General features: G+C 41.0%; 1 protein-coding gene across 2 annotated transcripts in view; it reads left to right on the forward strand.

The window, feature by feature from the left end:
* The first annotated feature begins 4,881 nt into the window (after window positions 1-4,881).
* Window positions 4,882-20,636, forward strand: part of TMTC1 (transmembrane and tetratricopeptide repeat containing 1) — a 710,718-nt gene continuing 694,963 nt past the window's right edge. The window contains exon 1 of one of the 2 annotated variants that reach the window (XM_011979572.1): window positions 4,882-5,269. The gene's annotated coding sequence lies outside the window, so the exon portion shown is untranslated. Of the gene's footprint in view, window positions 5,270-5,614; window positions 5,812-20,636 lie in introns of those variants that run through there. The other variant, XM_011979573.1, reaches the window with a different exon arrangement.

The following is a 20,636-nucleotide window of genomic DNA, read 5'->3' on the forward strand; positions in this document are numbered from 1 at the left end:
CAAATCCCTCGGTGAGTGAACCCTTCAGGGCAATTTCTTGCTTGAAGGAAGATCTCAGAAACACACCTACATGGTGTCCAAAGTCCACCCCTTGCACCACGCAGGTCCACTCCTCCATACATGTTCAGACTCCATGGTTCACACTGGCCTCTCTTCCTGATAGAACGCTCAAAGAGGACGGTTAGCAGGATGCACAACCACTCTCGTGTTTGCAGCTACTCTCGTGTTTGCAGCTACTCTCATGTTTGCAGCTACTCTCGTATTTGCAGCTGGAATTGCTATTTATGGTCTTTATGCCACCATTCTCCATTCTTCTCACCCTTAGTTGTCACTGCTGCAGGTCTTGGTAGTTTACCCTCAAACCCTCATTTTTGAGTCATTGGAGTTCTTAGTAATCATACTCTTAGCAGGCCAGGGTCGCTGTGCATGTCTGCTGAGTTACTTTTGAGTGAGGGAAAACCAAGAGGCACCACAGTGGATCCCCTGAGTTTATACATATTCCACTCTGCCTCCTTATGTAAGAGAAGCCCTATCTCATCCTGCTAATCAAGGTCAATTACCCCTGTCTAGAGGTGGATTCCTTTTCTCACCTGACAGTCTCAGGACCACAAAGAGTTCAAAGTGCCAGGGAGCAGTCATTGGTCAGTAGGTTCCTTGCATTGTCCCTGGCTAGAGTATGGCTTTTTTGAGGTTGAAAATCTCCAGACCTGAAGAGTCCAGGATTTGTGGGACAGAAAGCACAACTTTCCCCAAGGGGTATAAGGAGTCATGGTAAATGGATCCACTCCTGCTTCCACCCGTTGTTTCCTGAATCCATGTGTTTCTTCCTCTTGGAAATGCAGCACCTTATAGGAGTCTCTGGAGGAGAGCACTTCATAGTTGAAGTAGAGAATGGCCTCTGAGCTGGTACTGGTGCTGCACATTCAGCAGGACACTACAATGCTCTATCACATTGGCTGCTTCCAGATGTGTGGCATGGGATGCCACCAGTGTACCCCATAATCATGGGTTTATTCCCACACCTCCTTCACAGTGAAATGGGACACATGGCTGGATGCTATGTTGTATGGAATCAAGCACTCTGTAAGCCTCTGGGTAGTGATGATGGATGAGGTTCTTTGGGCTACAAAGGCAAACACATATGTGGAACAGTTGTTTATTCCTGTAAGAACAAGCTATGGGCTCTTCTAGGAAAGATGGGGCTCAATAAACTCACCACCATGTGTCCAGTTGGCTTCCCAGAGGAATTATGATATTGGGAGCTTACCTTGGTCTTTGTTGCTGTCAGGTTGTATATTCAGAGGCAGCAGTAGCTGGATCAACCTTCATTAGTTGGAGCCTAGGCTTTTGGGCTCATTTGTAGCTGCTCCTGAATGGGGCTGTAATGCTGATCCCTATCTACCAAGCATAATTCAGAATGAACCAAGCTCTGGGTTTGGTCAAAACGGATCCTCTATGTGGAGGTGTGAAAAGCAGGTGGAGTGCTGGTGCAAAACTGGTGGATAACATTAGGGTCTACACTTCCCCTAGCCAGTTTAACCACTGGTTCTCAAAAAAAGTGTGTATATACATATAAATGCACATACATATGTTTATAATTTTACTGACATGAAGGGTATGTAGTATTCATTTATAAATAACAGTAAAATAAAATAAACAATATTATTGATTTAAAATTCCATATAGCCAATAAATTCTTATAGAATGCTTTTATTGATTTTTGACAAATTATTTTATTCATAGCCAACCTGTGATTGCAATTGATGAATGAATGTAGTTCTGATAATAATGTCAACTGATAGTTTTATATCCATCAACTTTAATGAGTAAGACAAAAGTGAAACAACAAAGATATATGTTGGAACTTCAGTCCTTTGCTAATGATGTAATTAATTTGTTGGCTGAATGGAATAATGACAATTTTTAAAATATTGGAATATTTTTCATTTTTTTCTGCCATACACAATATAATGGCTATAGAAATGACACATATTTAAAATTTAATCTAATCCTGGGCAAACAGAGATACGTTGCCTCTAAAAAAATTTTTAAAATTAGACAGGCATGGTGATATGTGCCTGCTATCCCAGCTACTCAGGAATCTGCGGTGGGAGGATTCCTTGAGCCCAGGAGGTCAAGGCTGCCAGTGCCCTCCAGGCTGGATGACAGAACGAGATCCAGTTTCTAAAATAAACAAATAAATACATAAAATCTACACTATTAAGATTTTTCTTATTACATTCTCTGTAGACAATCTACACAACTGTACGACTGTATAGACAGTCTACAAAAAACAATAAATCAAGCCCTCATTTGTAGCAGTTGACAATGTAACTTACATAGATCCTTCAAAACAGCTATTTCAAACTACCAACATACCATCACTGAATGCGAAATGGTAAAGAGACATACTGTAGCACACTATTATAGAGTATTTCTACCATTCGGACACAAAAGACATAATCTCAGAAGCAAAGGTAGTAGTAAAATGTAGTAAAATCATTAAGAAGTAATAAAGTTTGACTGTTTCTTGCCTTTTCCTTTAATATAATTTATTTAATTGTAAGTTTATATAATTTAATTTGTAATGATATTTGTGTTTAACAACTGGCTTGCAAAATTCCTGGAAATTAAACAGTTGGCTCTGGGAGCCAGTACAGGCCAACGCTGCTGCCTCTGGCCCCACTTGTATTTGATCCCAGATGTACCACTTCCATTGTATGTTGGAATGCTTTTATGTCTGTCCAACCTTACGACTTGGTGGGTCTGGCAGAATCCAGATCACTATTGATCATTCTACTGCATGGTCACTTAGAGTTGCATGAGTCCAGCACTCTCTCTCTACCAGGGCCCAGGAGTGCATCAGGAATGTTCGTGAGTATATATGACTTATGACTGCAGGTGGCATGGACTTGTCCCAGAACCCTATGAGTCTGCATTATAATACTCCTCCAGGGCCTTGCCAGACTCCTTACATGGTGTCTTTTCCTACCACCGACACTTTTAACATAGGGGTCTGTCCACACACATGCCCCCAGAGGGAGGGCAGCTTACGCCACAGCTTGGACCTACTGCACAACCCTTTCCCACTATGGGCCTCTCCAAACTGGCAGCCACTTGGGTGCCAGTATGTGGGCTGGAATAGTACTCCTAGGTGTAGAATCTGCTGTCTCCACAAATAGTAGAGATCTACCAGGTATTGTGCTTTTTTCTTGGAGGTGAGAGGTGCAGGATGCAACAATTTGTCATTTACTTTGAAAGCAAAGTCCTGCTACTTGATCCCTAAATATTTTACTGATTTGACAAGTCTTTTCATCTTTGTAGGATTTTTCTTCCACTCTCAGGAGGGCATGTTTCTTACCAAGGCCTCCACCCTTAGTGGTCAGAGGAGAAGAGGAAGTAAATCCTTAGGGGTACACAAACTGTCTTGCAAAGAAGAGGCTATTGCATCTTCTTCAAGGGTGATGAGGTTGGGGACTCACCCTTAGTAGGGAGCATTGGGCCACTTCTGCACTCTCAGGAGTTTCAGAGGAAACTGAGAATTCGCTATTTTCATGGGCATCAGCCCCAATATGCCTCTCTCGTATGTTGATATCCCATTGTTTTCCCAACCAAGGTGCCAGCCTTGGCATGGCAGACCAGCCTATTTTGGGAAGTTAACCTTCTCTTGGACTCTGCCACTCTTATGGATTAAATCTCAGGCCTGATCTTCAGTTTTCTTTGCTGTCTGGTTGCAGAAGATGAGAATTTCATTATATGCTAAGAGGCCCTCTGGATTTTACATTTAGCTTTTAATTGCCAACTAATTGCTCCAATGTTTTCATTAACTTTCCCCAAAGCACCAACTGGGAGCCACCCAATTCCACTGTCCTTAGAATTACAATTTCCCTTGCATTTCCCAAAAGCCTGAAACATTGCACAGGCTAGTGCTTTTACTTTACAAATAACATCCCCTTTTATCACCAGTGGACATTTTTATAGTGGAACTGATACCTTGTGCCAGCATTATCTGTGATCCAGCTAGCTCCAGTGATGGTATACTTCTTCCAACTGGGTTGGTGGGTAATACAACTCCAAGAGCTGATCTTAACCTCTGCTTTCTGGGGCCACTCCTAGGATCAACTTTTTCAAGTTGGGATCTTTCAGAAGCAGACTCTGATGGATTTTTAAGGTGCTGGATGTGTATATGGGAGTGCTTTTGGGATCACCACCTGTGGAAAGGAAGGGAAAAAAGGAATAGACAAAGTGAGCTGCTGAGCCATATATGGCCTCAGTAGAGACACCTTGGAAAGATCTGAAGCTGGAATGATGATCAGAATTCTCACTAGCCAGGGCAGGAGGGTCAAGTGGGCCTCCGTAACCCAACACCCATCAGTCGTTGGATTCATGCTACCCTGGAAGGAGGAGGTGACGTTGGTGGAGATGTCCCTTTTCAGGCAAAGCAGTTCTAAAGAGGGCTGATATCTGAGGGTTTCCTGCCAATAGAACTCTCAAGAGCTGGGAATAAGTCCATTGGTTTTGAAGAAGGGTCTGGAAAGCTCATCAGAGGCCCACAACTAACAGGCAACAGTGGTAATTTGCAAGGGACCCGAATGAGTTAGGAGACTTTCTCATGTAGAAACTTTAGTGTGCAGCACTCTGAGCTGATTATCGATAGACTATAGCTAGTATTTTAAAAAGAGAACCTTTGAAGAAGACAGGGACGTTTAGGAGCCAAAACCAAAGGCCTTACCCAGTTCTTCGCATACTGACTGAGCAGAAGCAGTTCAAACACCCCCAAAGCCCAGAAATGAATAATCAGACCCAAGTGACTGCGTTGCATAAGAATAATTTAGTCGTCATCTTCCGGATTGCCTAAAGAATTGAAATAAATAAAAATAAAAGAAATGTTTTAGAAGCCAATTCAGCTCCCAGGCTCAAACCAAGAATCAAACCTGGGGCTTTTTATAAGTGCAGGCCGAGAAATGGGCTAAGTTAAACTGCCGGTGGCGCCTCTGAACACACCCAGGCAGGTCAAGCAGGATGTCCGCCTCCAGGGAGACACCTTCTCCTGGCTTTGGGGAAGGTGCTCCCTGTCCCCGAGGGAGGCTGGGACTGCAGGACGCAGCGCCGGGCGGGTGAGAGAAAGCCCGGGCAGGAGAGCGCGAAGCCCGCGACTGGAAGGGAGCGCGGGGCGGGGTGGAGAGCCTCTCCCTGGGTGCCGCTGCTGTTGTCCCGGGTGCTGAAAAGCCGGGAACTTCCCGAGGAGCAGCTGCACTTTTCTCCCTGGGTTCCAGGCTGCGCAACTACTAACCCGCCTGGTCCCCCGGGAGGGGTCCGCCAGATGTGCCCTTCCCCAGCCCCTTTTGGTATCTGGGGCGTGGGGGTGAGCACAGCCGGACACCACAGGCGGAACCCGGGTTGCCCTTTCCCTCCTCTCCTGGGCAGCCGCCAGCCAGGATCCCCACGCCACCTGCTCGCGAACTCTCTCCATCTGGTACTCAAGAGCCTGCGGTAAACAGAAGGCACCCGCGTGGGTTCCCAGTTTTTGGGGGGCGTCGATGTGTTGGGTTTTGGGGAGCACGATCGGGGCATTCTCAGTAGGGAGGAAGAGGTGTTGATGGCCAGGGCCGCGGCGCTGCTGGCAGGCGCGAGCTGCCTGTGCTAAGGCCATTCCCTGCGGGGCGAGTTGGTGGGCTACCGTGAACAACCCGACGTGCGGCCCAGCGCCTCGCTCCGCTGGGGCATCTTCACCAACAGCCTCTGGGGCCAGGGCATGGCCGAGAACACCAGCCACAAGTGCCACCGGCCACTCTGAGCCCTCACCTTGAAGTGCACTCCTGTCCAAGGCTCCCCGCCGCGCCCTGGCTGGGTCATGTCGCGGAGTTGTGGGACTGGCTTTTAAATTTTTTTTTCCGGGCCCTCCCTCCGTGGTCCCCTCCATTCTAGGTTGCCCACGCCACTCCCCAGTATGGTTATCGCCCCAGCTTCTCTGGGCTTCTAGGGCTAGGTTTGCTAAGCAACACACAGGGTGTCCTGTATTTTTATTTGCTAAGTCCAACAGTTCTACCTGGAGCGGTTCAAGAGGCACAGGTTGGGGAGTTGGAGTGGTCTGCGCTCTTCAGTGGCTTTTCCCTGGGTGCAGAGCTGGAACGCACTCCCACACTGCCCTCCAGACCTGTGGGGTCGCTGCAAAAGAAAATCTGCGTGAACTCAATGGCCTTGGATGGAGCGGGCAGGAGCTGCTTCCAAGTTGAGACCTTTTGCAGATGGGTGAGCAACTTTGCAATGAGGAGCAGGATTCTGCGAGAGAACAGAAGACCCTGACCCATTGGTGCTCACTGAACCTTGCCAACCTGTCAGAAATGTTCGCCATCGAGACTTAAAAGAACAAAGAAAGTAAGGCCCAAGGTGGGTTCTTCCTGGCTTCCCAACCAAAATAGTTCTTCTCTCTCCATCTCCTCCTCTTCCCCATTCCCTCTTCCTCTTCCCCACGCCCACCTTTCCTCCCTTCCCTTCCGTCTTCCTTCCTTCTGTTCAGTATTTCCAGTGTGAATAATTTACACTTGTAAGAGCAGCCATGATGCCATTTCTCCTCTTTGAGCCCTGATTGGTTTAAATGTGTTTTGCTCTTCCCCCATTCTCTTGGTAAGCGGTTTCTGCTGGATTGTTAATGCCCTTAGATACTAAAGAGCAAGTGGAAGTCTTCCTCTCTGAGTAAGAATTACAGAGGGTGCAGGTGAGCTTGATTTAGATCATTGGCCATAAATAAATATAGACTATTCTCAATTCTTAAAGAAATATTACTACCGGCCCAGTGAACAGTGTCTCTTTGTTAGGGACGGTAAATTTAAGCCAGATACGCTGTTTATTCATTCATTCAACAAATATTCAAAAAGTAACCTTTGTGTGCAGTTAGCTTTCCAGGCACTGGGTCCCCAGTGATGTAGGTCAGGTTAAACATGATTGAAGGCAATGGCTCGTTTACAGAGCAAAATACAAAGTCTGCCAAACTAAAAACATCTTAGATATTTAGAGAAGATGGGGTAACAAATGGGGACTAAACGGATGTGCCTTGGATTCCATCCTCGTTGTATGGAATGGAGGAAAAACAGGGGAACGATATTCCCAGATCATGCAGATTTTCATGGACATTTCTTGGTGGGTCCTTAAATGAAGGGTTCCTGTGAAGCATCTCTTTTTTTTAAATTTAATTTTATTTTTTATTATTATTATACTTTAAGTTCTAGGGTACATGTGCATAACGTGCAGGTTTGTTACATATGTATACTTGTGCCATGTTGCTGTGCTGCACCCATCAACTCGTCAGCACCCATCAACTCGTCATTTACAACAGGTATAACTCCCAATGCAATCCCTCCCCCCTCCCCCCTCCCCATGATAGGCCCCAGTGTGTGATGTTCCCCTTCCCGAGTCCAAGTGATCTCATTGTTCAGTTCCCACCTATCACGTATGTTTATTGCGGCACTATTCACAATAGCAAAGACTTGGAATCAACCCAAATGTCCATCAGTGACAGACTGGATTAAGAAAATGTGGCACATATACACCATGGAATACTATGGAGCCATAAAAAAGGATGAGTTTGTGTTCTTTGTAGGGACATGGATGCAGCTGGAAACCATCATTCTTAGCAAACTATCACAAGAACAGAAAATCAAATACCGCATGTTCTCACTCATAGGTGGGAACTGAACAATGAAGCATCTATTTTTTTATCAACAAATTTATTCCCTGGCTTCCTACATAGCAATATTTATGTTTTTCCTATGTTTGAGCTGTCAGTTATCCCACTGAAAACCAAAGGAATGCTTGATTATACCAAAGTAATGTCATCTCCCCCCTCAAAACAACAAGATACCCATGATAATGGATGATTTCTGTTCTCAAGGCCCTGTTTGATCTGACCCCTGGTTATGCCTAGGTTGTAATTTTTTATGCATCTTTAACTTGTTCAGTCCATACTCTTTTTGCATTCTCGCATCCTTGTGTTTTGTGTGTTCCTTGTTTGCTCAAGCACACTGCCACCTCAGGGCTTTTGCACTTTCTGCTTGCTCTCCCTCTAATTCTCTTCCCCCAGATATTCTTCAGGTTGTGTCTCCCCACCTCTGCCAGGTCTCTACTCGCATGTCTTACCTCATTGGAGAGGCATTTGTTGTCCACTCTATCTAGAAAAGCAACCACTTCTCCCCAGCCTCACTATTGCTCTTACCCTGCGTTGCCTTAGTAACACTCATTGCTGACAGGCATTATGTATTTGCTTATTTTCTTCTCTCTCCAATGCAGTGTAAGTTCCATGAGGAGTATCCCTAACCTCTAGAACAGTTTCTTACATACAAAGTAGACAATAAACGGTAGTGAATGAAATATTGTTTTTTGTGAATGTTTAGTAACTCTTCCAGATAATTATTAAGGTTGGTCTGTAATGTTTTTGTTTATTTGCTTAGTGGAGGTATAAATTCTCCTTGCTCATATTTCCCAACTTGTTTATCATTTCTTCCTCACTCTTAGGAGAAAAACAGAAGCAGAGTGGGAGGTCCCTAGAAAAGGACATTCCAGGCAAAGGATGCAGCTGGTTCAAAGGCATTAAGGTGACAGTGGCTACCGTGCAGGGGGTGAGGGGGAGAGTGTTACGGTGACCTGGTGGTTGATGGGGAGACATAGGCAGCGGACAGACATGGAGCTTTGTAGGCCAGACTATGAAGTTTTCATTTGATTCTAATGAGCTGCAAGATTTTAAGCACAAGCTTGGGATGATCTAATTTAAGTTTTTAAAAGCTCACTCCAGCTTTGTTGTGGAAAATTTATTGTAGGGAGTGAGAATCAGAATAGAGAACTGGCTAGAAGATGCTTGTTGTGGTCCAGGTGAGAGGTGGTGATGGCGTCAGTCAGGTAGGAGTAATAGAGATGAAGTGTAGGAGACAAATTGAGTATATGCTTTAGAAGAAGAATGGAAAGGACTCAATGACGTTTTAATGTGTAGGGTGAAAAAAGTAAGGAATTGAGGAAAATTAGCAAGGCTGTGTGTGTGTGTGTGTGTGTGTGTGTGTGTGTGTGTGTGTGTGGAGGAGTAGTAGTGGTAGCTCTCCATTAAGCCCTTTCACCCATTCATGCATAGGCACACATACACACTTACCTCCACCTCAGTACACTCACACATTCATATCAGTACACACCTACGCTTTGGAAGCTTCCATTCAAGGAAGAGATGGGCTCAGCAGTCACTATTTTTTGTGAATCCTAACAGTCCACCTTCTGGACATTCATCTAGGTCACATTCTCCATCTTGTATATAGGGATTTTATGAGAGATTTTGGTGAATGGCTTTTCAAAACTAAATATGCAAATATATTATAGCACTTCCTAGTTTAATGGTCCTACTTTAAAAATGAGATTAGTTAAGGCTTTTTTTTTTTTTTTTTTGTTTTTATTCCTAAACCCATGTTGGCTTCCAGTGTAATCAGAGATCACAAACCACTTGCTTAGTAATCTGTTCTACAGTGGTTTATCACTTGGTGTCATGCTTACTCATTTATGGTTTTAGAGTTTACTTGCTACATTTTAGAAAAATGGGAAAGTTTTTGAACCCCAGGATTTTGGCTCCTCTCCATTTCTCAGTGATTTCTTATAGATTAAGTTCAGCAATCTCAAACATTATGTGAAATATTTCACATTGTTATCTCATTACTGCAGTTACTCCATGTTTGACAGTTTCCTTTGCTATTTTGAAATCTAGTTAAGCATGTCAGGCATGCTTTCCTAATCTATTACAGAAAGAAAGATCTATGCAGAGTGCATGTGCACAGTTTTCAATAGGATGCGTATGGACCACCAGAGATGATATATGCCTTCTTGACATCACTTTATGCACTTCGTAAGAGTATAGTAATAGAATAATGATACCATCTCTCAAAATGACTTTCATTTTGCATAAAGGTGATAAGTTCTTTTTCATCTTTTAAATGAAAATGACATTGTACAATCTAAAGGTTTGGTCCTAATTAATGTATCTGTGGGAATGAGTCATGTGCATCAGGATGTGACCTATGGATGCCTCATTCTTCTCCCTTGGATATTCTTCACTTTGTTCCCCTCCTTCATACCTTAGCTTTCAATGACAAAAAGAAATGTGAAATGACCAGTATTTAGATGTCAGAAAGTGGGAAGTTGGTACTAGTTTCTTGTGCCTTTTATTTGCAAGGGAATGAACAGCAGTGTTGTATGTAAGACTTAAAGGATCATTGTTTTTTCTGATCATGAAAAATTGTACTTGTAAAAATTTAGAAAAGTTCAGAAAGGTACAAAAATGAAAATAAAACCCATGTGCAATCCTACCATTGTTAACATTTTGGTGAATATTCTCATTCTTTGTTGATGCATGCATATATATATTTAATGAACACATATTATGCACATTATTTTATTTACTGAGAGACAGACTGTAATACTGTTCTGCTACTTGCTTCTCAAACTTAATAATGGATCATCAATATTTCCTTCTACAATTGAATTTATAGCTGATTTTATTACACGAGCAAGGTCTTTAAGACTTTCTCTCATGCAGTCATGTCTTTTAAAAACAAAATGAGAAGCCCCTGCATTGCATTTCATAATCTCCTTTAAAATACTTATATAATACAAGTATATTTTCATGTTAATAAATATAGTTTCATATGATCATTTTAATGGTCCATAATAGTTCATATTGTGATGCCAACAAAATTAATTGAATCATTCCCATATGGTTGGAAATTTAGTTTTATATTTCTCACTTTTTTCGTCTTATAACTAATGTGGTGAGGCACATTCCTGTACATATATATCTTTATGCACATACCTGGTTATTTCCTTTCATCAGAATCCTGGAGGCAGAACTGCTCAGTCAAATATGATGTACTTTCAAAAGTTTTTGACACATGTTGCTGTATCCTCCTCTAGCCTGGACATCTACCAGAGATTGTCTATTTTCTCTTACTGTGATCATGAGTGTGAATGTCTTTTAAACAAACAGCTTAGTAAGTCTGCAAAGTTGAGGCTGAATTGAAAAAAATAGTAACAAGGTAGCTGCAAGGAGAGGGCCTGGAGGGAATGGAGCCTAAGTTCTGAGGGCTGGAGCCTCGCCTTGTCCTTCTCTCTCAGCTGTTGTCGCACTGCTTTCTGATTCCCAGCAGCTCTCTCTTCCTTCCCCGTGGAGGAATGTGATGCTCTCCCCATGTCTTAAGACACTTCCTACTCATTTTGTCCACTGCCTTTTTCTCATTTCCTCTGATTGGGGCCTGTGGCAAGCAGGTGATTTCACATTAGCTCTTAAGAAAGCTAGGTTACCTCGAGGGTATGCCAACACACGGTTGGGGCCAGTCTCCCTTCAGAGCACTGGCATTAGACCCCCCACCCTGTATTTCCTTTCCCTAGCCTGTGGTATGTGCAAGATTATTTCAGTTTATGCCAGTGGGAATGGAAATGCAGTGGGTAACAAGATCCCTTTTCCATTCTCATTAGATTGATCTGCCAAACTGTAATCTGTGCTGTTCAACATTCTGTAGGTTCTAAGTTATGCACACTTCAGGTATTTAGAATAAGCCTACAGCATCTGTAAACTCAGACTTTCACAATTTCAAATGACTTGGCAAAGAGGAAGTGTTTGCATAGTAAGAAAAGCAAGTTGAGGTCAAGGGGGTAAAGACACCAAACGACTGTTTCAGTTAAATGGCTTGGAATGTAGTCAGTATAGACAACTTCAGTGCGAGTGTATATGTTGTCCTCTCTACTCCCATCCCCTCGTCCCCGCCATCTGCATGTACATTTCTTATATCATATCCTGTTAAGAATCTAAGGCAACCTTTAGAAGTCTCTTTGTTCTATATTTCTATCTTAGGGAATTTTTTTAAAAAATACTTGAACAATAGGTTTCTCTCCTTTTTCTCTTTTCCTTTAGTTTATTTGTAATCTTAGAATTCAGCTACCCAGATCACTGGAAGTTTATATTAGCAACTTTCAATAAAAATTTCAAGGTTATGGTTTTGCCTATTCTTTTAAATCTTAGCTGTAGCTACTAAGAAGCCTTTTGATTCTCTGAAGAACGCTTTGTGGAATGGTAATTAGGTAATGCTATAGATACATATGTAGAAAGTTGGTTCCTAGTGACACCATGGGTGAGAGGACACATTCCCCAGGATTTTTCCCAATTGCAGATGTGATCACAGAAGAATAGGCACCATGATTTCCACCCCATCCCTGGTCGCTGTGACTCTGACGCACAGCACTGCAGGATTTGAATATTCAGCAGTTTAGGAAGAACCTGTCATTTCTTCGGTGCCCCAGAGCACAGGACTTGGAATGCATTTTATGTAGAGTAAGGAGATGAACTGGGTCAGTGCCTGCCTACTTGCTGTTTATACGAAACGAAAGTTTCTCAAAATAGTGTTGTTATGCATTTCCCATTATTTCTCACATTTGGTTCAGTATAAAAAGTGATATTTACTCAAATATATAGAAAAGCAGATGTTGGAGGTAATTTTTAACTTATTAATCGTGTAACTTACCATTATAAATAATGGATTCCCTTTGCTTTCCTGATGGTATTTATTGACATTCTCTGAACACAAGAATCACATTTTCCGTTTTTAGCTAATGTATTTTCAAGTAGTAAATACCATTTTACACTGCCTAGCAACTCTCTTGCTGATGTATATTTGTGACAAAACTGGCTTCAAGAATCCCGCACTTGATGGTTACCAGAAGCTAGGAAGGGTAGTGGAGGGGATGGTGAAGAGGGGGAGGTGGGAATGGTTAGTGGGTACAAAAATAGAATGAATGAATAGGCGTTTGTATTTGATAGCACAACAGGGTGGCTATACTGAATAATAACTAAATTGTACATTTAAAAATAACTACAAGAGCATAATCAGATTGTTTGTAACACAAAGGATAAATGGATATCCCATCTTCCATGATGTGATTATTACACATTGAATGCCTGCATCAAAACATCTCATGTACCCCATAAATATATACATCTACTGTGTGCCCACAAAAATTAAAAATTAGCAAAAAGCTACAAAAGAAGGAATCCTAGACTTGCTTTCATTATGGTGATGCTTGGTGCCTTGTATTCTTCACACACTGAAGTGGAAGTATAATTGGAATATGGAATAAGACCAAAAATAAAAGCTAAATTGATCTTTTTTTCTTTCTCAAAATCAAATGTTACGCTTGAATTGAAATAATTTGTTGTGAGCAGGAAAAAATAAAAAACTCCACTAAAGGAGTTTCTTTATCTTTATAAATCATTAGCTGGATCTGCTTGACAGCTTCCCTTTATTAGTGTTCAAATTGCCTTTATTGTACCTCCAGGACCAACTGCTTTCTAATTCACTACGATTATCATTATAAGTAAGAATCCAGGCTACTGTTGCTATTGCAGAATTATAAAACCTTAGGTGTTTTAATCACCAAGCACCCTTTGAGTTGCCTATCATGCTGTTATTATTATTGTTCTTAATTTATGCATATTTTCTAATTCTTCCTTTATATTTCTAGTGTTTTTAATGCAAAATTTGAATGCTCTGATGGGTAACAAAGTTAGCATGGTATTCTTCAAACTAGAAGGACAAAATGATGTGGCCTCTGCGTTATATTTAAAATTATTGAAATATAAGTACAATTATGTGCTGGGCAATGACACAAAGTTGTTTGTCTGGAAAGTATAGATATTCTGGCTCTATGACCTTCCTTTGATCATTTACCAGGTCTGTTTTTATTCTTTCCCAGTACCCACTGCCAGTTTACACTAAGTCAGCTGGGATGTGCTGAGCGTACATAGAGACTTTACAAGGGACACATGGGTGCAACAGTTTTTTTTTTTAAATATTTCCAGAGTTTCATCTCCATTTTCCTAAAATTGCTTGAGCATGTGCCTGTGATTGTGACATCAAACTAGCTGTCTTTTTTTCTCCTCCCTTCTACAGTTGCAGTTCTCTCAATTTACAAACATAAGGCATACCTCTCATTCGGAGTGGTATTGTGCCACAAGTTTAAAAACTGCTGAGGCACCAAACACACACACAATTTGCAATATTGGTGCCAGCAACTCCACCTTTCTTAAGGCACCAAAAGCCAACATGGACCTTTGATCTCTCCTGCCATATTTCTTACAAGGGGAAAGCATAGAATTAGAAACAAGATATTTTGACCCATGTCAGTGTTGGCATGAATGGAATTCATTCTTGAATAGGAATTACTGAAAATGTGTTTATTTGAACTTAAAAAATGAAGGCAGCCCTTTTTTTTCTAACAGAAAGAAGTCCTATTTGGCCAATTGACTTGATAATTCATGTTGATAATGCCAGTTAAAATATATGGCAGTTATTTTGCATAAATTTAATGAGCTGATACACAGCTCCAAGAGTTTGATGAAAATATAGTCAAAGCACATGTGTTGGGAGACCTTTTTCCCTGAACAGCTCTTGTTCCTGTACAAGGTGTGCCTTCTGATCAAAGGACATATTTAAATAGCAAACAGCTTTGGAAGCTAAAGATAGTGTATCCCCCAGGAAAGATTGAGAAACATACCTCCCCTCTCTAAATATGTTGGTTAAATAAGGTGCTTTTAAGTAAAAACAGTAACAAGTATGAGCAATAATACTTAGTTAAGTTTTGATAAATCCTTTTTTTATGTGCTTCCCAGAAACAGAGAAGATAAATAACTCTAAGAACAGAGTAGCAAATCATTTTGCAAATGTGGTGGATTCCAATCACTTACTTTCAACAAAATGGAACGAGGACCTAGTAGGTTGTCAGCTGATACTTTAACAAATATATTTTATAGACCATTAGTTAATTTTTTGCTTACAACATAAAAGGAGTTCAAAGAATTGAGTCACTGTTATGATACAACACCACCTTCCATTTTTACTAGCTCATGTAAACCAGTGGTCCCCCAAATTTTTGGCACCTGGGATTAGTTTTGTGGAAGACAGTTTTTCCACCGACCAGGGTTGTGGGGGATGGTTTCAGGATGATTCAAGTGCATTGCATTTATTGTGCACTTTATTTCTATTATTGCTACATTATAATACCTAATGAAATAATTATACAACTCACCATAATGTAGACTTAGTGGGAACCTTGTGCTTGTTTTCCTGCAACTAGACAGTCCCATCTTGGAATGAAGGAAGACAGCAATGGATCATCAGGCATTAGATTCTCATAAGGAGCGTACAGCCTAGATCCCTGACATGTGCAGTTTACAATAGGGTTCGTGCTCCTATGAGAATGTAATGCTGCTGCTGATCTGACAGGAGGCAGCACTTGAGTGATAATGCAACTGATGGGGAGAGGCTGTAAATACAGATGAAGCTTTGCTCACTTGCCTGCCACTCACCTCCTGCTGTGTGGCCTGGTTCCTAACAGGCCATGGAAAGGTACCTATCCATGGTCTAGGGGTTGAGGACCCCTGATATAAACAGCACACACAGAAACTAAAAGTAGAGTTGATTCTTCAGGTTTTCTTCTCGCATCAAGTGACAGTGATCTCAGATACAAGAATCAACATCTCCCTGGCACCAAAAACCCTCAAAACATGCAAAACAGCCTGCTATGGCCTGAATATTTTTTCCTCACATTCCACCAAATTCATAAGTTGAAACCTAACCTCCAAGGTATTAGAAAGAGAGTCCTTTGGGAGGTGATTAGGTCTAGAGGGTGGAGCCCTCATGAGTGGGATTAGTGCCCTATCAGAGAGGCCCCAAGAGTTGTCTTTCCTCTTCTACCACATGAGGACCCAGAGAGGAGGTTCCATCTACAAACCAGGAAACAATCTCTCACCAGACAACATCTGCTGGCACCTTGATCTTGGACTCTAATAAGTAAATTTCTGTGGTTTATAAGCCACCCCATCTGTGGCATTTGGTATTTTGTTATAGAGGCAGAATGGACTAAGACACAGCAACAGCCATCTTATTAAGAAGTGCATATTTTATATGTAATGTTTATTTATCAAAAGTATAATATATTTATGTTATGTTATAATGTATTAATAATAAATGTAATGATAATTTAATCCAAAATAATTTTCGACACTTATAAGGCCTTATGGCCAAAGGGAAAATTAAATGTATGTGCATATTTTGATGTAGAGAAATGGGACAATCAACAAAAGAATGTCCAACATGAAAATGTTTATACTAAGGTAAGATGCTGAGGAAGAAATAGAGTGGGGAAAACAAGAAGGATATAAAATGAGCTTGTTCATATTTATATAAATAGAATATTCATTGTTATTTTGTTTAGATACCATTGGATACTCATAATGAGTAATATCATTGTTTTATTTTGTAATGCCAGCACTCATGATGTATGGGATGGCAATCACACTAATTAAAATTATGATGAAAAACTTCAGGTATCAATCTAAAAAGGTAAAATTTAACAATGTTTAAAACAATAATTTAGGAAGTATATGAGGAAAAATAAAGGCCAAGATCACTATTTTAAATGCTATAGAATGTCCAATGACATTCTGTGTAGGCAGTGTTTTCCGTAGTCCATAGACAGTAATACCTAGTGAGGGGTATGTTTTCAGTCTGGTTAGAAATCTGTATTAACAGTAATATGGGGACAATTACTGGAAAAAAGAAAATGAGTAGGGCAGTTACTGTCCTAGTTCAAAGCACGCAGAGAGGGAGTACATAAAACCATAGAGAAGATGGGAAATATGATCACAAACTGATAGAATTTAGGTTGGAGACTTAGAAAATGAGACTATCCTATTAGTAAAATAACCTTTCAGAAAGATTTCAACACACTTTGCCACTAATTGAAAAGAATCCATGGAAACAAGATAAAAGAGAAAGGTAGTCTGCGAGTTATTTAGGGAAGGATGTTAAAGGCCATTTGCATTCATAAGAGGATGGGAGAGGTGTAGGAAGGAGGTGAGAATATTTGTCTAAAGAATCATATTACAGTAGGAGATAAAAAATGTAAGATTCATTTAATTTGACTCTGGTTCAGGTTTCTGAGAAGGAAGACATGAAATAGGAAAAAAAGGTGCATTTTGTGGGTGACAAAGGAATGGAAAAACATATGTGTGTACACACACATGCACACACACGATTATACAGAGAAAGGAAGTATTGGAAAGTATCTCTTCTTTGTTAAGTGTTGAACAAAAAAATAAAGACCACAAATAATACCGGATTTGATGGTAAATTTAAATAGGTTTATTTTCAACTTAGATCAACACATCGTTGTGATATAATTAGACTATTTTATCTTCCATATTATTTATACATTCAACAAATAATGAACAGCGGCTGTTTGGAAGGCACCCTGCTAGGTGTCAGGGTATATGTGGACAGGCACAGTCTGCTCCCTGCCCATAAATTCCTTCAAATCTCAGAGAAAAGCACAAAAGCATCTGAATAGCTTCAGGAGCAAGCAATATGTTGTGATACAAACAAGAGAAACAATTTTCAACTTGGATAGGCAGGGAAAAATTAATTCATTTACTCCTTTGCACAAATCTTCATGTGCACATTGTACTGTGTTTGGCGAGTGGGGTGTAGCAGTGGCTGCATGAAAGTGCATGGAAGAGTTTGCTGATTGTGCTAAGGCCATGTGAAGTTCTCCCTGGTGGTGGTAGCAGCATGCAGTTTGAGGCAAAAATACTTTTTTGCCCATTTGCATGCATTTTTCTATTATCTTGAGTTAATCTTTTTGTCCTTCCCAGCACCTCACAATGTAGCACTTCATTATAATACAATCAATCAGCTTAGTATGACATTCAAGGCTTTTCATGGTGTGGTTCCAACTTCCCTTCCAGCTCTGTCTTCCATTATTCTCCTTTCATTCATTTCATCTTTTGTCACCTCATGCTTCCCCTCCAGAAACACTCTGAATTGTTTTAGAGCTCTGATTCTTTGCTCTGTTTCTTTGCCTGGAATGCACCTTTTTCTTTCTGGCCTTGAATGTGTGTTTCCTTCACTTCTGCTTTCTGAAATCTTCATCACCTGTCCTTAAGTCTTAGCTCACAGGTCAGTTCTTCTATGAAGCCATCCGGATCCCCCAGTCAAAATTACTCCCTTCCTTCTATGTCTTCCCATAGCACTTAGTCTTCTTTATGATGTATGCAGTTTCCTGGTGTCATAATTTAAACCCATTCTTGACTCCTCATCGTCACATCTTAAACTTCTTGTATATTACTGGACAATAGGAAGTGCTTTAAAAAGTTACTGTCCACTGTAATAAAATACTCATTTGTTGAATCTGGTAATGATGTCCATTAGGAGGTACAGTGGTTTATTGCTAGCACCTTGTTTTTCAGAAACTTAATCCCATATTCCTAGAGACCCCAGAAGAACATGGAACACAGGGCAGATGTTCAATAAATGTCTAGGGCTTGTATCTGAATGTACACATGTGGATGAAGAGCCCAGATAACTCCTTCTCAGCATCATCACTTACATGATAGTAGATCTGGCATCAGTGTTAGTTGCTCTGAGACTTTCTTTTCCTTTTTGAGTCTCTGTTTCAAAGGATACTGCATTCCTTATGGCAGGGTGCATTGGGCTGGCACATTCTGCTGCTGCTGGGACTTCCTGACAGTGCCTAACCAGATTGTGGGGTGAGAATCAGGGCTTCAGGGAGCCATTAAAGCATTAGTTACGTTTGCCCTGTTTGTGATCGCCTGATTCTGACATGCTGGCCCTGGCAGCACTTGCAGGTCATGGTGTTATCTATGTTCTGTATATCCAGATAAGTGCAGCGATGAGCGTTCACCTAGGCCCAAGAACCTTGCTTCAGAACCTCATTGCTCATGGACCTGGTTTTCTGTTGAACCTTCAGGATACCCTGCAGAGGATACTGAGCTAAGTGCTCTGGGAACCAGCTGATTGAGCAGATCCTGGCCTCACAGCTGCTCTGCTTATAAACCTCGCCTTACAGGCTGTGATTCCAACTGGGTCTTGACACCATAGTGACACCACACTCCCCTCACCCATCTCCTTTCAATCATGCCAGCCTTCCTGATTTCTGAGTTCCTCTCAGATTCACGGATCAATGTCACTAGCAGCAGTTTTATGGTAATGGCTTTCAGCCCAGTTAAAATATTCAGCTATGGCCAGAGATTTCCTGGTTGTTCCTATTATCTATTACTGCATTCCAAACTATCCCCAAAACGTAGTGTTTTAAAAATATTTTATTGTTCCAATGGTATCTATGATTCTGTGGATCAAGAATCTAGGCCTCTGGAGGGACAATTCATCTCTGCTCCCTGCTGTATGGTGTTTCATCTGTGAAGCTTCCAATAACTGAGGGCTGGAACAACTGGAGTTGATGGGGAATAGTTGGCCTCCTTTTGTGGAGGGTCAGGCTAGTTAGTGCTCCAGGATGAAGGAGGTAGAACTTCCTTAAGTACCACTCTGTTAACTTCTGAGCCTGGAAACTTCTGCTACTTTCATTGTATTCAATTGGTTGTGAGTCTTAGGGACAGCCCAGATTCCAGGGATTGAATACTGAGAGGAGTTGGTTCACATGCGCCTCTTTAGACATGAGTTTCACACTGATATAGGTTAGTATAGAATTTCTCTGTGTATGTGACTTGGTATCATACATAAGTTTGTGTATAATTAAGTTAATTTTATATAGATTTATGATTAACAGATTTATTACATAATTTAATAAAGTTAACTCAAAGCAACTTCCATTTAAATCTTAAATTAATAATATAGTATCGACAAGGTACCCAAGCAAAGTTATCTGTTTGCTTTGTGACCCTACCTACTTAATCTGAAAGGGAACAGAGAAGAAAAAGTCACCAATATTTACTGAACATTTCCAAAGCATCCTGTGATTTTTTTATATGTTATTATATTTAATTCAACAATTACATGAGCTTTCTGATATTTACAGACAAGAGCATCAAGTAGCCAAAATTACATAAATTACATAAATAGCCAAAAATTAATCTCATCATTAAGAGAGGGATTCTATTTCTCCAGCCTTTGAATTTGTGCTGGCCTTCTACCCTACTTTGTCCAGTAGAATGCAGTGGAAGTGACGGTGAAAAAGTTCTGAACCTGGATCACAAGAGTGTGCACATACCTATTCTCACTCTTTGAACTCTGCCACCACAATGTAAACAAGCCCAGGTCTCCTGCTGGAGGATGAGATGAGAGATCACACAGAACAAAGACGAGCTGTCCTACCTGAAGCCCCAGACGTGTGAGAGAGACAAAAATCAGCAGTAGTAATGTAGCAGTGGACAAAAGATGCATGAGTGAGCTCAGAATAGACAGAAGAGCCACCCAGCTGAACTCAGTCCAAGTTGCTGACCAACACATAATATTGTGCAAAATACAATTTTTAGTTACTGACTGTTGGGGTACCTTATTATCCAGTAAAAGCTCACTGGTCCATGAAGCTCAAAGAGTTTAAAGTAAAATCTTATCATGTGTCTTAGTCGTTAGGTCACATGACTAACAAGCACTGAAACCTTGTAATTAATAATGACAACTACTTGTAAGTGGAGGATGCCCTTAAACCTTGTGTCACATTCACTGAGTTGAGCATGTGTGAGGTTGTGTACTTTGTTGTGTAATTCTACATGAACTGATATGGGCAGGATTGAATTTTTAAAA

The sequence above is a fragment of the Mandrillus leucophaeus genome, unplaced genomic scaffold (genome assembly GCF_000951045.1).
Source record: "Mandrillus leucophaeus isolate KB7577 unplaced genomic scaffold, Mleu.le_1.0 Scaffold203, whole genome shotgun sequence".
Lineage (NCBI taxonomy): Eukaryota > Metazoa > Chordata > Mammalia > Primates > Cercopithecidae > Mandrillus > Mandrillus leucophaeus.